The sequence below is a fragment of the Equus caballus genome, chromosome 9 (assembly GCF_041296265.1).
Source record: "Equus caballus isolate H_3958 breed thoroughbred chromosome 9, TB-T2T, whole genome shotgun sequence".
NCBI classification, from domain to species: domain Eukaryota; kingdom Metazoa; phylum Chordata; class Mammalia; order Perissodactyla; family Equidae; genus Equus; species Equus caballus.
The window spans coordinates 35,078,372-35,102,447 of record NC_091692.1 but is presented as its reverse complement, the minus strand read 5'-3'; the positions used below and the strand labels follow the sequence as shown (position 1 = coordinate 35,102,447).

Here is a 24,076-nt window from a genome sequence, read left to right as displayed (position 1 = left end):
TTAAAATGTGATTAAGATTAAGTGTCTTGATATGGAGAAATTTTTCTGGTTTACCCTGGTGAGCCCAATCTAATCAGGTGAGCCTTTAAAAGCAGAGAGCTTTCCCGAACTGTGGCCAGAGAGAAAGACGGGAAAACAGAAAAAGAGGCAGGAGGAATTTGAAGCATGGAAGGGACTTGACTCACCACTGCTGACTTTGAAGATGGAGGAAGTGGCCATGAGCCAAGGAATGAGGTGGTCTCTGAAACTGGGAATGACAGGAAACAGATTCTCCCCTTGAGCTTCCAGAAGCAACCAGCCCTGCCAACACCTGGATTTTAGCCCAGTAAGACTCTTGTTGGACTTCTGATCTCCAAAATTGTAAGATAAAAAGTTTGTCTTGTTTTGAACCCCTATTTTGTGGTACTGTGTTCTGGCAGCAATAGAAAGCAAATACAGTAACTGAAGGGCAGTGGGTTCAGACACAGAGAGGAGCATTAGATCCCAGGGATCAGAGTGGGTATTGGGACTAGATGGAGCTCATGGGCATGCGAAGAAAATGCAGGCTGAATGCAGCCATCCTAGACTGACCACACATAGCTCCTTTCAGAATTAGGGGCACAGTTTGCAAATGTGTGCACTAAATAAAAGTCTGTGAGATTTGGCCAAACACATGTGGTAGGTGTGTGAGACAGGCTGAGAGGGTGGTCATAGAAGAAGCAGGGAAGGAGCAAAAGGAAGTGAATGGAATTGGCAGAACACGCACGCTTGATATCATGATGGAGATGCAGCACGACCATGCTAAGGAGCCATACAAGATTAAAGCAAGGGCTATCACTCCAATCAAAGTGAATGTCTGAATACCTAGATTGACATGAGATGTATTGAGGGTGTTGTAATTTACTGTATTGAAGAGGTCTTTAAATAACATGTATCTACTTATAACTATGTTTTTAAAAGTCCTGTTGATAATAATAACCTTTAATTTATCCCAGAGCCAGATCACGTGTGTGGTTTAAGAAGGCTAATAATTTGGTAACCGTTGAAATTGGTATGCTTTAAACATATATTTATCATTTACCAGTGGGGATAGGAAGAAACTGAATTTTTTACTGATAAATAAAAAATTGTATTAGGGGCCAGTCTGGTAGCATTGTGGTTAAGTTCGTGGGCTCTGCTTCAGCAGCCTCGGGTTCGCAGGTTCAGATCCCTGGTGCAGACCTACACACCGCTCATCAAACTATGCTGTGGTGGTATCCCACATACAAGACAGAAGAAGATTGGCACAGATGTTAGCTCAGCAGCAATCTTTCTCAAGCAAAAAAAAAAAAAATGTATTAACCAAAAAATATTTGTGGAGCATCTAGTCATGCTAAATACTATGTGCTGTGAGCTAGAGGCACTGAGGGAGCAACACAGTCTGTAGAAACAGATCCACTGGCCAAAGCAGTCACTATCAGAAATCTATAATATGTATGCCATATCTGTATGTACATTTCCAGTATGGCCACATGGTCCCCACCATAATGCTCCTCCTAGCCTTCCAATCAGCCACTTCCCACAGTCCATCTTTGAGGTGTCTGGGGACTTCTGCTCCTATTCCTGCCATGTGGGAACTAAGAGGGGGGAAGCTAACTACCTCCTGCTGTCCTTCCTTCCACCTTACTGTGCCTCATTGCATTTTGAGTGTGACTTTTGTGTGTGTGTGTGTGTGTGTGAAAAGGCGGTGGGCAGCCTGACAGGCAGCATGTTTTCCAGAGCTCCAAACATCAGGTAGAAAGGTGCTCTTGCTCTCAGTTGCTCTCCCTTCAGTTATCTGAAAGTTATCCCATGCTGACCCTTCTGCAAGGCCAAAGCCTAGACAAGGGAGATGGAAACTCCCTGCCTCCCATGACAGGCCCAACTTCTTCCTCCTACCTTGGCCAGCAGGCCTAGTAGCTGAGAAACGTAACTGAGATGTTTATTGTCTTTACTCAATGAAATGAACACAATGATCTGAGTCTCCCTGACTTTATTCTCATTTTCTTTTTAAACCAGCATGTGGATTACTAGCTTTTCCACTGAAAACTTCAGGCCTGGTAATTTCCTCACCCTTGACGTCAGTGGGGTCCTCAGGTGGAGTTCTTGAGATACTCTAGGAATGTGGGACACATTCACCTACTTTCAGGTTTATTGTCCTGCTGCAAAGTCCTGTTGTGTTTGCCACAGGTTGCGTATGAGCTACATTCAACTTTCTCTGCATTCCTGATGACCAACTTAAGCCTCTTCCCCTTACCCACCAGACCCCTGCCCTCTTGGGGATGGGGTGACTTGAACAGCTGACAAAGAAAAGGTCAGGAACGTCAAAATGCAAAAGACAAAGGAGCCGCCCAGGTGGCACAGTGGTTAAGTTTGCACGGTCCTCTTTGGCTGCCCGGGGTTCACCAGTTCGGATCCTGGGTGTGGACATGGCAATGCTTGGCAAGCCATGCTGTAGCAGATGTCCCGCATATAACGTAGAGGAAGATGGGCATGGATGTTAGCTCTGGGCCAGTCTTCTTCAACAAAAAGAGGAGGATTAGCAGCATATGTTAGCTCAGGGCTAATCTTCCTAAAAAGAAAAAAATGCAAAAGAAAGAAGCATGGCAATTCTGAGTCTCAGTTTCTTCTTCTGTAAAACAAAGGGATATTGGGAGGATGAGAGATGAGTGGTGATCTGGCCATCTTGGTGTGATGGACATGAGATTCTGTAAGAATCTGTAGCTACTGGTGGGTAACATGTATGTATGAACCTGTGTAGAAAAATGGTGCTGGGGAGAAATTTCCACCAAAGGTGGGCAATATTTCATTACCAGGAGATACTGACATTGCATCTTCTGATCCCACATGCAAAGTTCCCAGATTATTTTCAGTCTAATTAAAAGACCCAATTTTTTGGAAGATATAGGGTAGTCTCAACTTCCAGAGTCTATTTGATGAGATTTTGTGTTCTTTAAAAATCCCACTCCATTAGGTGTGAATAACAGTTGGCTGAAGGGTAGACTCTCTTTATGATTTGATAACATTCTTCTATAGAAACTCTAGTGTAATATGCCCCAAGGAGGTTTAAATAATCTGTGAACTTGAGAGAGGAGTGGATCTCTGCTTCAGGATGTACTTCTTAAACTCATGCGACCCAGGTGTTTCTACCAAATGGAGATAAAATTTACTAGCTCTTGGTGGGGCCTGAGACTCGTGATAGTGATGCTGCTTGTCCACGGGCCCCGCAGTGAGTAGAGGCTGAAATGCTGGTGGGGATTTGAAGTGTGGGGTATACCAGCAATGCCCTGCTGCTGGTCCATGGCCCCCCTGTGATTGGACTGGGGAAGCATACACTGGAGGGCATTCCAGGTGATGCCTGGCTGCTGTTACTGACCCCCTTGTGAATGGTGGGCAGTGCTGCGCGTGGTGTTTGGGAACCCATATGATGTTCCTGCTACTTAGGCTTATGGAGAGCAGTGTGAGGTGCCCCAGGAGGAGCCAGCATGCTGGTTCACAGCCTCAGTGAGCAGAGAAGGTGTAGAGCACAAAGCTGGATCCAAAGTGGTGTCAGTGCTGCTGCACTATGGACCACAGTGTGATCAGTGGGTGTAAGTATAGGGTTTCCCAGAAGAAGTCCATTCTGCTTTTCATTGACCACACTGAGCTTTGAGAGAGCAGAGCCCATCTCTCTCCTGGGCATTCTGTGAGGCCTGTGCAATATCTCCATGGCCCGTGCTGGGAAGAGTGGGGGTTTACAGCACTGGGCTTAGTGTACTCAGTGATGCCCAAGTCCTTGCAAAGCAATCATGCCAAGGGGCGGGGCGTGGTGCAGAGTGTAGAGGTTCTTAGCAGCTGACCCACTGTGGGTAAGGGCAGAGAGCATAATACTGGCAGCCTTCCAGGGGTCTTTGCTGCTTTTCCACAGAGCCTACCATGAGGACCAGGTCTTAGAGTGCTGTGATGGTTAATATTGTGTGCCAACTTGACAAGCCCATGGTAGGCAGATATTTGGTCAAACAACAGTCTAGATGTTGCTTTGAAGGTATTTTTTAAATGTGATTAACACTTAACATCAGTAGACTTTGAGTAAAATAGATTGCCCTCCATAATGTAGGTGGGCTCATCCAATCTGTTGAGGGTCTTAATGACTAATGTCTTCCAAGGAAGATGGAATTCTGCTCAAGACCACCTTCAGACTGGAGCAGCAATATCAGCTCTTCCCTGGATCTCCAGGCTTCTGGCCTGCTCTGCAGAATTGGGATTAATAGCCCCAACAATGACATGAGCCAATTCCTTACAGTATATCTGCCTCTCTCTGCATGTAAACATCTATTGGATATTTCTCTGGAGAACACTGACAAGCAAGTGTGGTGCTGGGCAACCTCAGTGATGCCCATGCAGCTTTCCCACAGACGCCCCATGAGGAGTGTTCTGAGGAGCAGAGATGCATGTGGGTGAGCATCTTCCCTCTCCCTGGATCACAGAATGAAACTGGAGATTGGAGTGCAGCATGGGAAACCCAGGGGCTGCCACAGTGCTGCTCCATGGACCCCACTGTGAGTGGTGGATGTGGAGAGAATATTGTGAAATCTCAAAGGATACCCATGGTGATCTGTTACAGAACCATGTGATTTATCTCTGTAGGGGGCACAGTGTGGGGTCTCCAGGATGTGGGTACTATTGTATATGGGGTATAGCGTAGGGTCCCCATGGGCATCGATGCCGTTCATCAACAAACTGCCCTGAAAGGAATTGGGGTAGAGGTCACAGATTCCAGTATCCCAAAGATGCATGTGGTGCTGGCCTATGGGTCACACTGTGAGTCCCAGCTGTAGAGCACAGGGTTGTGTCAGCACAAGATATCTGTTACCAATTTCCGTGGACCACCCTGTGTGGTTGGGGTCACAGCACAATTTTTGGTATCCAGATGGTGTTGATGCTGCTTATCCATGAACTATACTGTGAGTTTGGGGGTATATAGCATAGTGGGGTGCCCCACGCAATGCTGTGCTAAACTCAGGGACCGCATGATGAAGATGTGTGGAGTCCATGGCGTGTGTTCCAGGTGACATGGAGGCTGCTTTCCAAAGTGCTCACTGTGCCTGGTGGCTGTGCAGTTCTCAGAGTGAATATTTTGGGTGGTACCCATACTGCTGACCCACAGACCACTATCGAAATGTTTGGTTTACAATGCAGTATCATGTATCTCCGGAGATACCTTCTTGCTTTTCCACGAACCACCCTATGATTAGTGGGGTATAGAGCACAGGGTTGAGTGTCCCAGCTAGTGTCGTGCTCTACTGCTCCACAGACCACATTGGGAATGGCTGTGGACCACATCTCAGTGTTGGGTATTCAGGTGTTGCTTGTACTGCTGCTCCATGCACCACAGTCTGATTCACATAATGTCCTGCGTGTCCTGGAATGCATTTCTGCATTGTTATTCCTATAGCCCTGCCTGAATTGCTCAACTCAACTCTGCTGTAATTGTGTTTCAGTACAACCAAATGCCATCCTTCTTGTGCATTGCAAGATGAATTTGTGACCGATAAAAATGTTCACAATGTTTGACACTGAAATTGACCCCCTTGGAAGAACTTAGAATGTTCAAACTGCTTTGGAATTACCACCCCCTTCATGAGTATCTTGGCTGGATAAACAGCAGGAGAAGAGGAGAGAGAAGGTGAATTCCAAAGTTCTGAAGAATGAGAAGATATTTGTAACCTTTCTTATTGTATTTTGAAGATCCTCACAGAGTTTGGTTCATGTTGTTCTTCTGTACACACTCTTGGAGAACTAAGAAACCCTGGTTCTAAGAAGAAGGGTCCCACAGGCCTCTTCCCCTTTCTGTCCAAGCGTTTGCAGTTCCCTGTAGGAGACAAAGAAAAGGACTCCTGCTTGCAGAGAAGACGTCATGAAAGATAAACCTGTCTCCCAGCAAAATGTTTTCTTCATGAGCACACGTGTCTCATGGCATTTTCCTGTTAGCCTCACACTAGTGTTTGTGAATCTTTCAGAAGGGTGTTTTGGCACTTTGCAAAAGATTTAATGGGCCCCTGTGAAGTCTGTGTCTTCATATGATGTTCTTCATTGTGCCTCCCACACGGGTGACTGCAGTCAAGTCAGGTCTAATGCCTGCCTCTTACTAACACTCGTAAAATGGATATAAATCCCTTGCTGTCTGCTTAGCCTGCTGTAAGTGGTGATAGAGAAGCAGGGCTGGGAAGAATTCTGGTGGATCCTTGGCTGTTGGAGCTAAAGGAGGATAAAGTGTCCAGTATGAGAAAGACTCGTGCTCAGGCCAATTCAACCTCATCCCAAGAAACACATTCAGAACAGCAGGAAAGTCCTTCTCCTTAGATGGCAGAAAGCATGGATTGCCAACAGTGAAACAGCTGCTCAGAACAGTTCCTAATAATATTTCAATAGCTGACTTTGGACTTGAATTTTTTAAAGGAGGAATGAGAAGTTTCCTCTTGGAGACTTTTGAGAGGTTCACAGCAAGTGTAAATTCCCATGGGAAGCATCTGTGCAGAAGGACAGAGGGCGGAGGAGTTAGTATGATGTCTCAAGGCCTGGGGAACAAAACATGGGGTAAGGGAAGCATGTGGGGCTGCATGAGTGCTTGGACAAGGCCTTGATTTCTTCCACAAACTCCCAGAGAAATTCACGCTACCCCAGGGCATGCAACCAGTACCAGAGGTTTCCAGGGCCACTCCGACAGGGCTGGGGTTCACCTCCATCCCACCACTGTGAAACCTGTCTTCAGTTTTTGCCCCCAATCATATAAGGGTTTTTTGAGGGGCAGAAGCCTGATATCTGTGTAGGGCCAGTACTCCCTCAGGAGTCATGCTGCAATGAGGGAAGGAGGCAGGCACTGGGCACTAGCTGTCCCCCAGTGACAGGAACATCCCTATCTGGCTGACACTGTACCCCTGGATAGCTAGAACTGTGCTTACAATCCCTGCTCAGTGACATCTCTTTTAACATCCCAATTAGCCCCTGCAATGTTTAAAAAGAGTGGTAAGAATGGACTTTCTTCCCCCAGGCTCTGCGTCTGCCAAGGGAAACAGCATTTGACATTTTACCAGCATAATGATTTGTTCAAGAAATAGCTGAGAAAAAAATGAAAGTGAGGGCCACATTGAAGTTCATGAGAAGGGTACACTGAGAGCAGGTGCGGAGAAGGCATGGGGTCTGCATACAGCCTGGGAGTGGCATGGTCCAGAGGGCTTTGCTGACCTGAGGGTATGAAAGATTGGTGGTTCTGTGGAGTCCCCAACACCATCAGGACACCACCCCACTGCAGAGGCCTCCCCTCTGCCTGCTGGGACAGCAATGGCAGTAGCTCACCCTGAGGACAGCTCAGCTGGTTTGGGATCCTGTGACGTGAAGCAGGCAGGTGCTCAGGGAGGGTGCCTTCTTCTCTCATTCCTGCTCCACTTGCTTTTAGTGGGGTGTCTACATCCAGCCCTCCACCAGCTTTCTTTCTCTCCTCCTCTGCACAAGTCATGGCACCTTTGGGAAATTCAAATGGGGCTGTGCAAGGTCTATATCTATACACATGCATGTATAGTGTGTGAGGGTGTGTATGTGTACTTGTGTACATATATGCATATATGTATGCATGTGTGTATATAAATATATATATATATTTTGCCCACATACTGTTATATAAGAGAGTGCACTCTGCAGTTGACACACTCAAGGAGAGAGGCGAGCAGCAGAACAACTACACACTCGCTTCTTGCTTTAGCTGTTTCCATCTTGTTTTTTCTGAGGAGAAAAGATGGAGTCCTAAGGCTCAGATTCCGTGGGAGTAACAGAGCAGGGCTTTCTAAACAGGTGGAATGGCATCAATGTTAGAACAGGAGATTATAGTCCTGTAGGTAACATTCAGTGGCTGTGAAGAAGGAGGGTCCCAGAAAAGGAGACAGACCTTCTGTCAGAGGAGCCAGTTGTGATGGGAGGAGTAGGGCTGCATTCCACCCCTGCAGGTGCCAACTTCCTTCCTTCTGCTCCACGGGCCAAACTCCAGTCATGACTACACACACCCTTTCCACTTGGGTAGATCAGGCTGGACAGGTGACTACTGTTCTCTGTTCCTGCTCTTACAGGTGTCTGCATTCCTGAGAGCGTCGTCACCACAGCAGCGCTTGCTGCAGGCTACACATTTGTCTGGGCTCTGGGTGGGGGTGGATGGCCTGCTCTGCTCGAAAAATGTCTTCTAGGTCTGAATTAGAGCTCAAAATAGCCCTGCTGGCTGCCCAGCTTCACAGGGAAGGACTGGGTACTGAGGGTGTAGGCTCAGCCTCATATTACATTTCTGTGCGAGTCAGAGTTAGGGAATGAAAAGATGGAGATTTGGGTGATTTCTATTGAAAAGGTCCAAAGTTTGTCCCCCCATAGGTTCTGGTGACACTTTAAAAAAAAATTTCAGATGCTATTAGCACAAAAAACCAATTATATTTCATGGAAATCTGTTAGAGTTTCAGTAAACCATGTGTGCATAATTTCTATCAAGTGTGCCTGTCTCCTAGAAGTCAGAAGCCCCAAGAGGGCCGGCCATTGGGTAGCGCTGGCTTTAATAGATCCTTGCAGCACTCTTCCATGGTATTTGAGTGTCGGTATGCCAATATGAACATTTCTAGGTTATATTGCATTCATCCTAGAAGTGAGGAATTGTAGAGGCTAAACCCTTTGCTAATAGTGGGATCTACCCAATTAACTTGAGTTCTAGTTCAAGCTTTGCTACTACTGAGCTCTGTGTCCTTGGGCAAGCTGCTCATTGTTTGTTAGTGGAGGAGGGTATTTTACTGATGGTCCTCACGTATGTGATGCTGCATCCACCTGTGTCAATTTCAGGCTCAGCATCCGCCACATAATGGTGCTCTGTGAATGTGAACTCTCCTCCTTTCCCTCACCCAGAGACTTCTATCTATAAGAAGATGTTGTCCACACTGCCCATGATAGCAATGCAACTTTAGTTATCATTGCATCCAAGACAGGTTTAAAAGAGGACCTCAGTTACTTAGGCGGAGAAACTAATAACAAAGAGAATGGTGTAAAAAAGGAAGACTGGGAAATAAATGAGAGGTCTAAAAAATAGAGAATAATTTCTTTTATCAGAGGGTACTGTACCATAAATTAATTTGATAAATGAGAGATAACAAATCAATTCCTCAGACAGTCAGGTTGTTTTTATTGTCACAAAAAACATGATGTTACTTTGTATAAATCCATCAGGAGGTATTATATTAGATGCACATTTCTCAAAAGAATGACATGGATGCCTTTCAAATGGCTATGAGAGAAATATCTAACTGCCCAGGCATTCCAGGCCATGCACCACTGACCCACCTGTCCTTCCTGCCTTCTAGCCCACCTCTCACCTCCCTGAACCCTCTGAGCCTCCCTCTACACTTGGGCTCTGACAGAAGGTCTGTCTCCTTTTCTGGGACCCTCCTTCTTCACAGCCACTGAATGTTACCTACAGGACTATAATCTCCTGTTCTAACATTGATGCCATTCCACCTGTTTAGAAAGCCCTGCTCTGTTACTCCCACGGAATCTGAGCCTTAGGGCTCCATCTTTTCCACTGTGCTTTGTTCTACTCTATGGAATCCTCTCCCACTATATCTTGCAGGTTGATCACCTCCTTCTTAACCGTTCTGTGATGTTTTTAAAAATAGACTTCATTTTTTAGAGCAGTTTTAGCTTCACATAAAAATTGAGAGGAAGATGCAGAGATCACCCATATACCTCCTGTCTTCCCATGCACAGCCTCCCCCATTGTCAACATTCCCCTAGATGTACCAAAGCCATACATTTGTTAGAATCCATGAACCTGGACTGACACATCACAGTCACCGGAGTCCACAGTTTACCTCCAGGGTCATTCTTGGTGATGGACATTCTATGTTTTGGACACGTGTATGTTGACGTGGATCCACTATGTGAGATTGTTTTTAACCCCAAGTGTTCCTGATATCCTTCCTGCCTACTTACTCTGTTTGACAAATTGTAAGGCATTATGAGCCTGTTGTGATCTCCTTTCCATCATCATTGGTTTACTGATTAAGTCATGCATAGTTAGAACACCATTGCTTGGGCTGTGCTTCAGAGCGGGATCTGTCCACTTCAGGGCACCCTCAATTGTCATCTCTGGTAATCATCAAGAAGTGTCTGTAAACTTGATTTTACTCTGTTCATGTGCCTACCTCTACTTCACATCTCCTCTTTGATGTTTCTCCCAGTTTTGTCACTCTTGGGCCATACAGATTTTAATCCTATTTCTTGCCCCTTTAGATTATATAGATGAACTCTCCAATATGGTGGCTACTAGTGATAGGTGGCTATTTAATTTTAAATAAATTAAATTTGAATTAAATTAAAATTTAGTTCCTCAGTGGGACTAGCTGCTGAAATTTCATGTGCTCAATAGCCACATGTGGCTAATAGCCATCATATGGGTCAGCACTAATTACAGAACATTCCTATCATCCAAAAAAGTTCTATTGGACAGCATTGTTGTATATTTAAAGGTCAATATATACTGTGATCTTTTAAAAGTGGAAAACAGATCAAAGTTTCCACATTCATTGCCCTAGACAATGCATTTTAATGTAGTCACTTTCTTTTTTAATGTTACATAGTCAATAGATTGCCTTATAGCAAATTTTTTCTGGCTAGAGAATGAGCCATTCAATTTGGGGAGCATTTTCATATTATTATTTATCAAATCAAATGAAAAGTGTTATAACCTAAATGATGTTTATGTATTAAGTTCATACTTTGGAACAGATGAAAGTTCTCCCCTAATAAATGGAAGACCAAATAAGAGCAGAGGTCATGGGCAGTATCTCTTGTTTTTAGGTTGGAGAAGAACGTTCTAGACATGTTTATTATCAATTTGTAATTATTTGACTTCTGCTTTAACAGAGGAGTAGAAAGTTGCCCCCTTTTGAAGGAAGATGTAATTCACTTCAAGTTTAAAACTGCACCAAACAGAAACAGCTGTGTCCATATGTTACTTAACAATTATTTTCTAAATAGTAACACTAAAATTAAACTTTGTGTTAGAAAGAAACTCACAGATGATTGAGGACACTGTGGGCTTCCTCGTTGCCAAAATGCCTTTACTTTGATTCTACAAGAGCCCACTGAGGTGGGGAATGGGAGCATATTGGTCAAATTGCCACTAGGTTACTTATTTATTTTTTTTCTGAGGAAGATTTGCCCTGAACTAACATCTGTTGCCAATCTTCCTCTATTTCGTATGTGGGTCACTGCCACAGCGTGGCCACTGACAAGTGATGGAGGTGTATGCCCAGAAACTGAGGAACCCGGGCTGCCAAAGTGGAGTTCACCAAACTTAACTACTTAGGCCGTGGGACCAGCCCACCACTGGGTTATTTAATGAGTAACAGATTACAGTTGTTGGTGTGGAGCGATGTATCAGCACTAACAAGTACTCTTATTGGTCTTAGTTTCAGCCTGCCATAATTTCCCTTCTTACAGTGGGGAAAAAAAATCAATAAATTTCTAAAAACTAGCTTGCATTCTCTTCACATTTGACATTTTAAGAGTTAGGAGATTGGAGTCATCTTTTGTATTTTTTTCTTGAATAAAATTAACGTTAATTTCCTCAGAATTTGTAGTGGATCTACTGCTTGTAAGAATCAACTGGCTTTAGGAAAAACTGTTAAATTTGCTCAGATAGAATGGATTCTTAATCTTCATCAATTTAACTGAAGTTTCCAAAATACTTTCCCCCTACATCCTATATGAACAAGTAGCTTTTAGTTGGCATAAAAATGCACATGACACGATGTCCTTCTACCCCATGACCCCGACACGATGTCTGTCTTTCACATCAGCAGCTCCCACAGCCATCTTTATTTTCTGTAGTTAGATAGAAGTTTGTGAGGTCCAGCAGATCTGGAGGCTAGGCCACATGTGGCTGCTTGACGGGTGATCATTTGCAGGATGTGCAGGGAAAGATCTTCACGTGAATACTCAAGTCTAGCTCCTTTTTTTTGTTTGGTTTTTTTTAATTTACCAGTAAGGGGACTTTGTATTTCCAGACATATTTAAGCCTATTTTCTCTATTCCTCCCTAATAAACATACAGAAAATATGCTTAACCTGTGAAATATGTAAGTTGGCTCCTCCTACTGTTTTCAAATCAGCATCAAGCAACTGGTTTTTCAGTCTAAAAGTAAGGAGGGAAATAGAGTCATGGAGAACCAGTTTCACGCTAAAACAAATAAGAATTAGCAAAGAAAATATACCCATAACACCTAGCTCCTTTAGGACAGGACTTTCTTTAACCTTGCTGAAACAAAATGGTTATTTATTCAGTTTTAATCACAGGGATTTTGCAGCTTATGAACACATTGTGATCTGAAAGTTAATTTATGAGTTGGTTGTTCAAGAGTCGGAATTCATTTCGTTATAGACATGTTATTGACTGTGGCTGTATTCCCAGGTTAGCTCACACAATCCTGTTGAAGTCACGGTATGTCAGGATTATATTCCCAGTTGTAGTCCAGTGACCCAGATTCTAGTGAGCCCACAGTCCTCTGACCTCCAAAGCCAGCAGTGGGCAGAGAGATGAGAAAGGAGGTGGGGAACCAGACGGAAGTTCTGGAAGCCAAGCAACTCTCCAAGCATTAATAGAACCAGGTCCTGGAAGTAGCCAAGTGAGAAGGTGGGAAGGGGTAGGACCTCATGATGGGGCTCTGCTGGTGGCAGTGACTTTGGGGGTGGGAGGGCCAGCTGTGGGGCATCTATCTGTAGTGAATGGGAAAGGTCTTGGCTGCAGGAGTGGCCCTGAACAGAAAGCAATGTGGAGGTTGGTTACAGACCAGGATGGGGGTTGGGAGAAGGGATGCAGGTAGAACTGCAGTGATGTTTGAATGTTCCGGATCCTTTCTAAGTCGAATATCCCGCAGCTGAGCCCTTTCATATCAATGTTGATTTTCTCCGCTGAACCATGGTGGGCTGGGATCAACAATTTCTACATTGTAGGATCCTGGGATGCCCTAAATATGAGGATGTTTTATTCCTACCCTTACTAGGTGTGTATGAAATATTTTTGGACAAATAAGAGTCTCAATTTCTTCATTCATAAACTAGAGATAATACTTGTTCTTTGCTGCATACCTCGCAGGAATCTTGTGAAGATGTAAAAAAATAAATTTTAAAATATTTAAAATAATATATGTAGCTTATGCTAAAGCCAATATATTTAAAGAGATAATATATATAATTTAGGTAATAAATATGAGAGTCCTAGTTAACTAATTGCTTTGCAAAATTATTTATATCTGCAAAATTAGTTCTCATGATGTTCCAAATTACCAAAAATGGGATACATGTGATTCAGATGGTCCATATATTTTAATAGAGAATTTTGCTTTAACTGTCGATTCCAAAGTGCGTATCTGACATGTATAAAAATGTGTACAGAGACGATACAGAAGCAAGAGAGCAAGAGCAAATTGCTGGAATAACTTTCAGTATTTAAGGAATGCAAAGAGGATTCTGATCTGCACTTGTCTCTTAATTAGGAAGAGTTGAAACGCATGCTGTGAACACTTGCCCAAGGTCTCTACCAGAGCTACAGAAATCCCGAGCGGAAGCGTGAACGTGTGGACATGAAACTGCCTGGGTCCACCCTCAAGCCCACTCTCCACCCCTCCCGGTGTTCTCGTAGCCCCCAGCCTTGCCAGCGACTGGCGGAGGATACCGACGGCTGGCCGCGCCTCCATCTCTCCAGGGTGAGCCATGTGACACGGGGCAGGCTCTCAGCGCGCGGTTCACCGGAAGGTCCCGGCACAGCCCGGGCATGTCAGCGGAGGATCGGCAGGCAGTGCAGAGACTTGTCATCGGCAGCCCAGGCGGAGGTCCGCTCTAAGAGGCTTTGTTTCCCTGCTCGCCCAGTGGGCATCCTGCCTCACCAAGCGCCTACCCGAGGCCGGGCCGCGGGAGGCGCGGGGCACAGAGGCATGTACAGGGAGGAAAACAGGTATGAGCCTTCAAGTCTGGGCAGGGCGCCCCATTAGTCATGTCGTCGTGAAGTGGGCAGCACCCGCCGTTCTGTTAGTCAGAGCAACAGGTAAATAAAGAACTTAGTGTCTAAGGGGCTTTTGCCCCGAGTGGTGAGCTGTGTCATTCTGTTTCCAAAACAAATGCTCCCGCAGCTCTTCTTAAATGATTTCCTTACGTGAAGTGAGCACTTGAGGCAGAGTGTTGAGACAGGTCGGCTGTGGCATCTACTGCCAAACAGCCAAAGGCCCAGGCTCCTGCGGGCACAGGGAACCCTCCAAAGGCCCTTCCTCTCTCCTCCCTCCTTTCCTTCACCTGCCCCAACTGCCCTACAAAGAGCATCCTTCTGAAGCAGGGCTTGGGCAATGTGGTGGATGCAGGAATCATACATTGTTTTGTTTTTTTCTCCCCACAAGATTTGGAAAGGGTTAGAGAGAAAAGAGGAAAATGAGCTTGTTTGTTAGAAAATTAAAGCAAAATCCTTGTCAGATGTAAACGTTCAAGCATATTTTAGCACTGTTGCTAGAAGAGTTCTATTATCGTGATTATTCCTGGTCACACTGTAATTTATTAGATTCCTATGTGATAACCAGAGGACATTGATTGGACATGTGTAGAAATGACACTGTGTACTTTATTGCACGTAACTTTCTTTGCAGTGAATGCTTTTGGTTCTTCTAGGTAATAGTGGAAAAGATGCCATGTCTGAAAATTTCCATGAAGCTCCTTGAGACCGTGGGGCACTGAGAGGGAGCTCCATGAGACAAGCATTTGAGCTCCTGTAAGCCTGACACTCTTGTCAAACTTCCCACAATAGACAGAGACTGGGAGGGATCATAAACTGCAGGCTTGTCGGAGAAGGAAATCCTAAGGTTCAGACTATGATGATGAAGCAGGAATCTATGTCAGGGAGCAGACCATGGTCTTACCTCAGAAACGTTTAGTTTCTCACAGGGGCAAATGAGAAGGCAGTGTTTGCAAATGTCAGCTGACACTTTTGCCATATCTCAATCTTTTTAGAGCAGCAAGTGTGAACTGATGGACAGGACGTGACAGCTGAATGCATTTAGAAATTTGCTTACTTTTTATTGCTTCCTTTATTACTATTGTTTTCTGGATAAAATCTTTCCACACTGAAGAGAGGGAAGGCATTACTAAGCTCATAGAGAGAAACACCCACGGTTGACTTCAGTTTGAATTTGCTTCATCTAGTAGACCTGATTTCCTTCTTTTTTCTTGTAGCTTATAGTCCCTGTCTAATCAGAGATCCTTGTGGAGGTGGGGAAGCAACCTCTCTCTTCTGTGATACATGTTTGATGAGGGTAATACAGTGCAGGAAAGGATGCCATTTCCCTTATGCTCCACATGCTTTCGTAAGATTTTCTTTCTTTTTTTTTTTTTGATTTTATAAACTATTACATACTCATTGTCTATAATAAATGTGCTTAAAAATAATGGTAATATATACTAATAATTCTGCCACCCACCTCTCACTGTTTTGCCATATTTCTGGGACTCTACCCCGCCTTCTCCTTAGTGACTGAGAGATCTTTGAAATGTGCATGGCTTCAGTACCATCTCTATGCAGATAATTCCTTAACTTTCATTTTCAGTTTTGCTGCTGCTTCCTGCCATAATCCCCTATCTTCTTAGCTGCAATTTTACATCTCCCTGGGCATGGCCATTTTCAATTTTAATTTCTTTTTTTCTTTTATTTTGGTGAGGAAGATTGGCCCTGAGCCAACGTCTGTTGCCAATCTTCCTCTTTTTGTTAGAGGAAGATTGTTGCTGAGCTAACAGCTGCACCAGTCTTCCTCTATTTTATGTGGGATGCTGCCACAGCATGGCTCAATGAGTGGTGCTAGGTCTGCACCCAGGATCTGAACCTGTGAACCCCAGGTGGCCAAAGTGGAGCAAGTGAACTTAACCACTATGCCACCTGGCCAGCCCCTTCAGTTTTAATTTCTAAATGTCCAAGACTGAGTTCCAGGCCTTCTGGTCCAGACAAGACAGTATTTACTCATTTTTTCTCATGTCCACAAGTTCAACTACAAACTCTGGAAACAACAGAAAGATGGTCACAGGAGGACTCTAAAGCGGAAAGAGGGAAGCACACTGGTCTGGGATTCAGGAAGGAGTGGCACAGTGCAGGCTTAGGGCCCCATCCAACAGAAGGTGGCCCAGGTGTGCCCATTCCTCCCTGGATGACACAAGGTCAGCCCACAGAACCTACAGGGGTGTTGGTGCAGAGGTTTGCTGACACCAAGAGACCAGGTAATGGGTTGTCCTTCCCACTGAGGATGCCAACACACGCTCTTTATCCCTAGAGGATAAAGAATCCTTGGAGACCCCCTTTCCCTTCCTAGAGGCACTGTGGGGCCAGGAAGATCCACTAAAACTGGTTCTCAGGCCCAGAAGTGCTCTTCAAGCCCAAGAGCAGAAATTCCTTATACCATCTGAAGATGCGAGGCAACTGGGCAGCCAGGGACCAGCAGATTCAGCCACAACAAGCAGCCACTCACCCAGGGAATGCTCTCTGCCAGGCTGAACCTGAGACTTCTTTTCTCTCCTTAGGGACGAGGGACAGCCAGGTAGCAACATTGGGCTATCTTGTTACAGTAAGCACTGGCCTAGAAAATGGTTTTTTTTTGCCCGAGAAGGTCTGAGACGCCCTTCTCCTTCAGAGGCCCAGTGCTTGCTGGTCTTGGGGGCTCCTCTTGCACCCTCAGCCAGCATCATCAGGGATCACCCTCAGCAGGGATCATCAGCAGTGGAGCACCAGTGGCCCCAAACAAACCAACCAGACCAAAATAATATCGCAAGGACTCTGAACTTAAATTGTCATTGGAGCCATTGCCCACAAAATTACTTAGGACCTGCCAGTTGTCCTAGACAGGCTGACTGCTTGTTAAAATGGAGGATTGGAATAGGACCCAGAGACTCCTAATATAACAGGCAAAAAATCCAGGATACAAACAAAATTCACCCATCATGCAAAGAACCAAGAAAAATCACAAACTGAATGACAAAAGATGATTAATAGATCCCAACACAGAGCTGAATCAGATGTTGGGATTAGCTGACAAGAGTTTTAAAGTAGCCGTCATAAAAATGCTTTACCATGTAATTTCAAATTCTTTTGAAATAAATGAAAAGTAGAAATAAAAATTATAGAAGTAAAGGAAGGAAGTTATAAGAAGAACCAATGGAATTATAAAGCTGAAAAATACAACAAAAATAAAAACACATTGGATGAGCTCAATAGCAGCAAGGAGAAGACAGAGGATAGAATCACTGAACTTAACCACAGATCAACAGTATTTGCCCAGTCTGAACAAAGGACAGAAAATAAATAGAAAAGAAAATGGAGAGAATCTCAGAAACCCCAGTGAAAATAGCAAAAGCTCCAAGATCCGTGTTGTCAGAATCCCAGAAAGAGAGGAGAAAAGGGCTGGGGTTGAAAGAGTTTCAAAGAAATAAAGGATGCAAACTTCCTAAATGTGAAAGATTTACAAAGAGCTGAGCCAATCTCAAGTTGGACGAACCTGTGGAAATTCATGCCAAGAGACATCATAATCAAATGTCTGAAAACTAAAGCCAGAGAAAAACTGTTGTTAGCAGCCGGAAGGAAACACCATTTGAATGACAGCAGATTTCTTATCTGAAAAGTGGAGGCCAGAAAGAAAAAACGCAACCTTTGATAAGTGCTGAAGTAAGAGAACGGTACACTAGAAATTCTGTATCTGGCAAAACATCTTTCAGGAATGAAGGCGGGGAAAAGAAGAAAACTAAGAGCACTTGTTACTAGCAAACTAGCCCTTAGAGAATGACCGGAACTTCTCTAAACAGGAGGAAAAGGACATTAACGAATCCTAAGAACTTTAGAAAGAAAAGAAGAACTGTCCAATGGGTAAAAATAGGGGTAAATATAGTAGATTCTTCTTCTTATGATTTACTTAAATGATATGTGATGATTGAAGCAAAATTTATGAAACAATCTGATATGATGTTCACAATATGTTGAAGAAAAACCTAAGAGAATTGTGAATAAAGTTGAGTAAAAGATGACTAAAAGGTGAAAAGGTGAGTAAAGAGATCTAAAAGGATGTATGGTTTCTATACTTCGCTATAATTGGTAAAACATTGATACCAGCAGGCTGTGATAACTTAGGTATGCATACTGTAATACTTACAGCAACCACTAAGAAAAACATACAAAACAATGTCGTAACAATCACTATAAAGAAATCAAGATGGAATTAGTAAATTAAGCTTCATAATATGCAGTTACTATAAGTCCCACCAATTGCACTGCCAGGCATTTATCTCACAGAAATAAAACTTATGTTCACACAAAATCTGTACTTGAATGTTCATAACAACTTTTTTTGTAATAGCTCCAAACAGAAAACAACCCAGAAGTCCTTCAATGGGTGAATGATTAAACAAACTATGGTATATCTGTACCATGGAATACTACTCGACAATAAAAGAGAATGAACTTCTGATACATGAAACAACTTGGATGAGTCTCCAGGGAATTATGGTGAGTGAAAAAACTAATTCAACAGATTACATATTGTACGATTCTATTCCTAAGACCTTCTTGAAATGGCAAATTCATGGAGTTGGAGAACAGATTAGTGATTTCTCTGGGCCAGGGATAGTGTCAGCAAGGGAAGGAGGTGGAGTGTACGGATAAAACAGCAACGGGGAGGAAGGGTTCTTGTAGTGATGGAACATCTGTGTCACAACCATATCAATGTCAGTATCCTGGTTGTGATATAGTATTATAGTTTTGCAAGGTGTTCCCATTGAAAGGAACTGGGCAAAATGCACGAGGCCTATCTTTATTATTTTTATAACTGCATGTGAATCTACAGTTAGGTAAAATATTTTTAAAAGCTAGGCCAAAATTTAACCCTAATTTAATAAGATGAAGGAACCAAAAGTTTCTAACACCAGGGAACGTCTGGCTAACATTTCTATCTTTTGTTTAAATTGGAATGCTTGTGTTAATTTTCATGATGGTGATATATAGCAACAAATTAAGATTGCTTGATTGCTGTTTAGAAAACTGCCTTTTGTTTATAGTTTTTTATATTAATACCTCATCTCCTTGGGCAATATGCCACATGAAAATTATACCCACAAGGTGACAATACTTAGAACAAGAATAGAAACAGCTAAATAAATCAAATTATAATAAGGGTGATTGGTAGAATAAAAATTGGTGTTTGAATTCCTTTTTTACTTCAGAAACACTTTAAATAAGATAGGAAATTTGAACTAATTTGATATGAAAAATATGTATCTTTTTCAGTAAGATCTGTGTTTTTTAAAGTAAGAGAAGGCTTTCATTTGAAGGGTTTTTTTTTTTTTTTTTGCCCCATGACATTTAATTGAAAACATAATAAACACTGTGTGGCAACCACACACTGTTAAATGTGCAATTTCGTTAAGCAATATGTGGGAGAAGCATTTGGCTAGTTGACAATAAACTGAGGTAACATTCAGGATACTTTTGTTTATAAACAGAAACAGAGCACTTAAAATGATGGTGTTTGATAGCATTTGAGACTGAAGCTTAGCTATATTCATTCTTTCGACTGGGTTGTCATTTCTTGGTTTATGGAGATGGCTTTGTTGGTAAGCACAGGGAGGTGGTCAAGAGTAATTGTACCAGATGTCACAAGATTTCCAGGCCTGCTGCTGAGCAGACAGGGGTGCAGCTAACACTCAAACACCAACATTTCAGTGCTCGTGTAAATAATCTGAACCACACACATGTCTTAGCAGACTTTTTTCCAGCCAGCTCAAAAATCGTTTTGAAGACCATTGCTACACTGATTTAAAAGAACAAACTTGATATATCAGCTAAATGGATTTTCATTCTAAATAGAACAGCTAGCATATTAATCCAACTTCTTGCAGGTAAAAAAATTAGAGATAACTGTTACTGTTGACTCCTATTCTTAATGTAGTATCCCAAGAGACCTCAAATACACAAGGAGAACAATTCATAATGAATTGTATATAAATCCAACTTGGCAAGTCCTATTACATTAACTAGGACAGTACCAAAGGATCTTAAACTTAAATTTACCAGCCGAGATTTAAAAAGAGAAAAAGAAAAGATACATAGCACAAATGCTTGCAGCATAGTATAAATATTATTGTTAAAAAATAAATTAAGATTTTTCCTCTTTATCTTTATCCCTTAATGCATTACCTTTGGCCCAAATTGTCAAACCTTTGAAAATGATAAATAAGCTAAAAATAACAGTAATTGGAGTGTTCTGTAATTATATGCGTCAAAGGAATTTTGTTCCTTGAGTTTTTAGTATACATTGACTTTGAAAGAAAGGAGAAGGATCACCCTAAGAAGCAATTTTTTCAAGTTCAGATGCAACTTGCCTATCAGCTTTTCTATTAGGGATTAGTTCTCAATATTTTTTTAGAAGAAAAGAATTTAACTTTTTAAGATAAAGAATATTTTTAACTACTTAAGGCCACTCTATGAGTTTTCATCACTGTACCTTCTCCAAATCGACTATTTCATATTATTATATGAGGTGAAATAGGCAGTAACAACATGCAGGTGTTTGGACATGTTCCTTATGTTTGTTAATCCATCTCAGTATTATAATGCCAGCTAGAGAGGAACCTAATGACAGAAAACAAGACGCTTTGTCAGTAGTCACTTGCTACTGCTAGAATTTGGAAAGCAGCTGTCTGTTTTGAAACTATAACTTAATAATTAGAATCAACATGGGTCCCACGACCAGCTTTTTTTTTTTTTTTTTTTTTGAGGAAGATTAGCCCTGAGCTAACTACTGCCAATCCTCCTCATTTTTGCTGAAGAAGCCTGGCCCTGAGCTAACATCTGTGCCCATCTTCCTCTACTTTATATGTGGGATGCCTACCACAGCATGGCGTGCCAAGTGGTGCCACATCCGCACCAGGGATCCGAACCGGCGAACCCCGGGACGCCGAGAAGCGGAACGTGCAAACTTAACCGCTGCACCACCGGGCCGGCCCCCCAAGACCAGCTTTTGATATTTGCCATTGGGTACACAATTATTTTACACATAAAGCATTCATCTTGTGCCCTGGCTTTGGGATCTATGAGGACATGTGGCAGGGCCAGTCCCCACCACCGCACATTTGCAGCACAGTTGACAAAGACAGCCCATTGAGGATGTATCTCCACACAATTGGATCTTGAAGAGGATGGGAAAATTGTCAAAACTCCCATAAGTTACAAGGAATGCTGCTTTTCCTTTTAATCTACCTACCTATTCTTCAAAAGTCAGACCAGAATGGATCCTGAAACCTCCCAGGTCCCCGGGGCCCATCAGGAGGCAAGCACTTGTGGCTGAGGCTGGGATAAGACCACCGGGAGGCTCAGAGCCTGGGGGGTTGGGGACCGCATGCCTCTCTGAAAGCACTTTCAGTGATTTTTACAACTTTGTAGAGGTCAAAGAAAGCATGACTACCAACAATTTTGGGCTCTCACACTACCAAACTTTGATCCCTGTTTTAAGTAAAAACAGATCAGAGAGCAATATAACTCCCATTCCCCCACTCTTACAATGAGGCAGCCCCATGTCAGCATTAACATTATTGCATTTAATCTTAACAAAGTCTTATGAATTAAATGTTATAATTCTCTTTTTTTAGTTTTGAGGAAACCAAGGCTCAGAGGTAAGTAACTGGCCTAAGGTACATGGTGAGTAAACGACAAAGATTTCTACCCAGCTCTGCCTCAAAATTCTAGTTCTTAGCACTCTGCCCTACTGGCTCCAATAAAGAAGACCATGCGACGCAGATGGCTTAGGGAACAGCCAGTGGAGGAGATGAGCAAAACACAAATAACCACTGTGCAGGCATTCACCTTTGTTCTAAGGAGGCCAGCCTCTCAGCAGGGAAGACTAGTTCTTTATCTTTTTAATTTTAATTTTATTTTTATTGAACCAAAACCAGATGGCACAAAACTCGCATTTGCAGCATAGTGCCTGGAAGTCAGGCAAATTCTTATTCCCTAGGATCTTACCCACAGGTGAAGACTACCTGGGATGTCTTGTCTTTAATTCAGTCCCTGGACACATTCCCACCTGGCCTGATCTCATATCCTTTAAAGTGCTGTGGATGTGGATATGGCCTGGACTGCTCTTGCGGTTCTCACCAAATTTGATTTTCATTATGCTTATTCTATGCTTTTCTAACTCAAGACATCGGTGTTAGAGTCCAAGAGAGCTAGGGTTGGAACTAAGTTCTGTCATTTACTTGCTGTGTGACTTTGGGAAATTTAGTTAAATACTTAAAATCTTGATGTTCTCATGTAAAATGGGCATAATGGTATTACCCACTTTCTTGGATGTTGTAAGGATTAAATCTTGGACCGTTGTAAGTTTGAAATCAAGTACTTAACACAGAACTGGTACATAGTAAGCTCTCAACAACAGCTTTTTGTAAATTTTATTAATGATAATATATGTTAATATTAGTGATTTTATTTCATAGCCTGTTCTGTTCAAAGCCAGTCTAGTTTAAGACCTATCTGCATCTATTCCATTTAGTAAGTAAACAAAAATAAACCTGAATCATATTAAGTATCTCATTAAAGCATGGTATCACACATGAAAATTATTAATATAACTAATTCTTGTTTTCTTTCATATCTTCAACAAATATTAGTTTGAGCACTCTTGTGTAACCACTATTCTATTCTCTGTAGATATAGCCATACCTCTGGGAACTCACAATTTTTTATTTAGATAGGAACCTCAAAAATTAAATTAAAGATTTAAATTTTAAATACATACTTTTCTTTTGGCTATCAGTTTCAGACAATGTGCTTGAAAATGGGCCTTAGAATAGTCTGTTTAGCAACTAAGTTTTTAATATTTTAACCCACAGAAAATTTTATAATTATTTATTTAGAATATCCTACATTTCCACATAAACTATTCCAGATAAACTATAAAACTATTCCAGATAAACTATAAAACTAAAAATAGAATTAATATTTGATGTGTTTCTCTCAGACAAGGGAGCCTTGAAAGTGTGGGTTTTCAAAGGGGAATTATGCTACTCCCAAATAAAATCAGAGTTGTGTGACTCAAGAAGAATATGGATGTTGGGGACAGCCTGCATTCACTGCTGCAATATTAGGAAGTAACCAAGCCAGATGCTGAAGGACAAGATAGACCTAGATGATAAGTTGGTGAGCACAACAGGAAGGTTACATACTATATGAATCAATGCTTACAGGATTCTTGAAATGACAAAATTATAGAGATGGAGGACTCTGTGTGTTTTTGCTTCATGAATTTGAGGCTCTAATGTTTGGTGCATATACATTTTGGATCATTATATGACTCAGTGAATTGGTCCTTTTAGCAGCATATTTGTTTCCTAATGAAAAATAAGATTTTGCATCATAAATTCCCACAAACTGGTTGGCTTCTTTCATGCTTCTGGAAGTTAGAAGTCTGAAATCAAAGTGTTGGCAGGGCCACGTCCCTCTGAAAGCTCTCAGAAAGAGTCCTTCCCCACTTCCCTACTAGTTGGGAACTTTTAGTGGTTGCCAGTAATACTTCCAGTGGTTGCCAGTGGTTGGAGTTCCTTGACTTGTGCATTCATTACTCCAATCTCTGCCTCTGCTGTTGCATGATGTTCTCCCTGTGTGTCTATCTGTGTCCAAATTTCCCTCTTCTCGTAAGGACAAGTTATATTGTACTAAATTCTACCTAATCTGGAAAGACAGCATCTTAACTTGATTACATATGCAAAGACCATATTTCCAAATAAGGACACGTCACAGTCACTGGGCATTAGGACTTGAACACATCTTTTTGGGGGTCACAATTCAACCTACAAAAAGCAGTATATCATACCCCTCTTTGCCTCTAGTAATTTTCTTTTTCCCTCAAGTATACGTAGTTAGATGTTAAGATAGCCACTCCTGGTTTTTTCCTTTTATTATTAATGTTACATGGCATATCTTTTCCCATCTTTTAACTTCTAACTGCCTGTGTCAT

General features: G+C 42.4%; 1 long non-coding RNA gene across 1 annotated transcript; it reads left to right on the top strand.

Annotated features, from left to right (window-relative positions):
- The first annotated feature begins 13,606 nt into the window (after nt 1–13,606).
- On the top strand, nt 13,607–22,645 carry LOC138915404 (uncharacterized). The gene is made up of 3 exons (XR_011421298.1): nt 13,607–14,010; nt 18,428–18,576; nt 20,848–22,645. It is a non-coding gene; the product is annotated as an uncharacterized lncRNA (long non-coding RNA).
- The last annotated feature ends 1,431 nt before the right edge of the window (nt 22,646–24,076 follow it).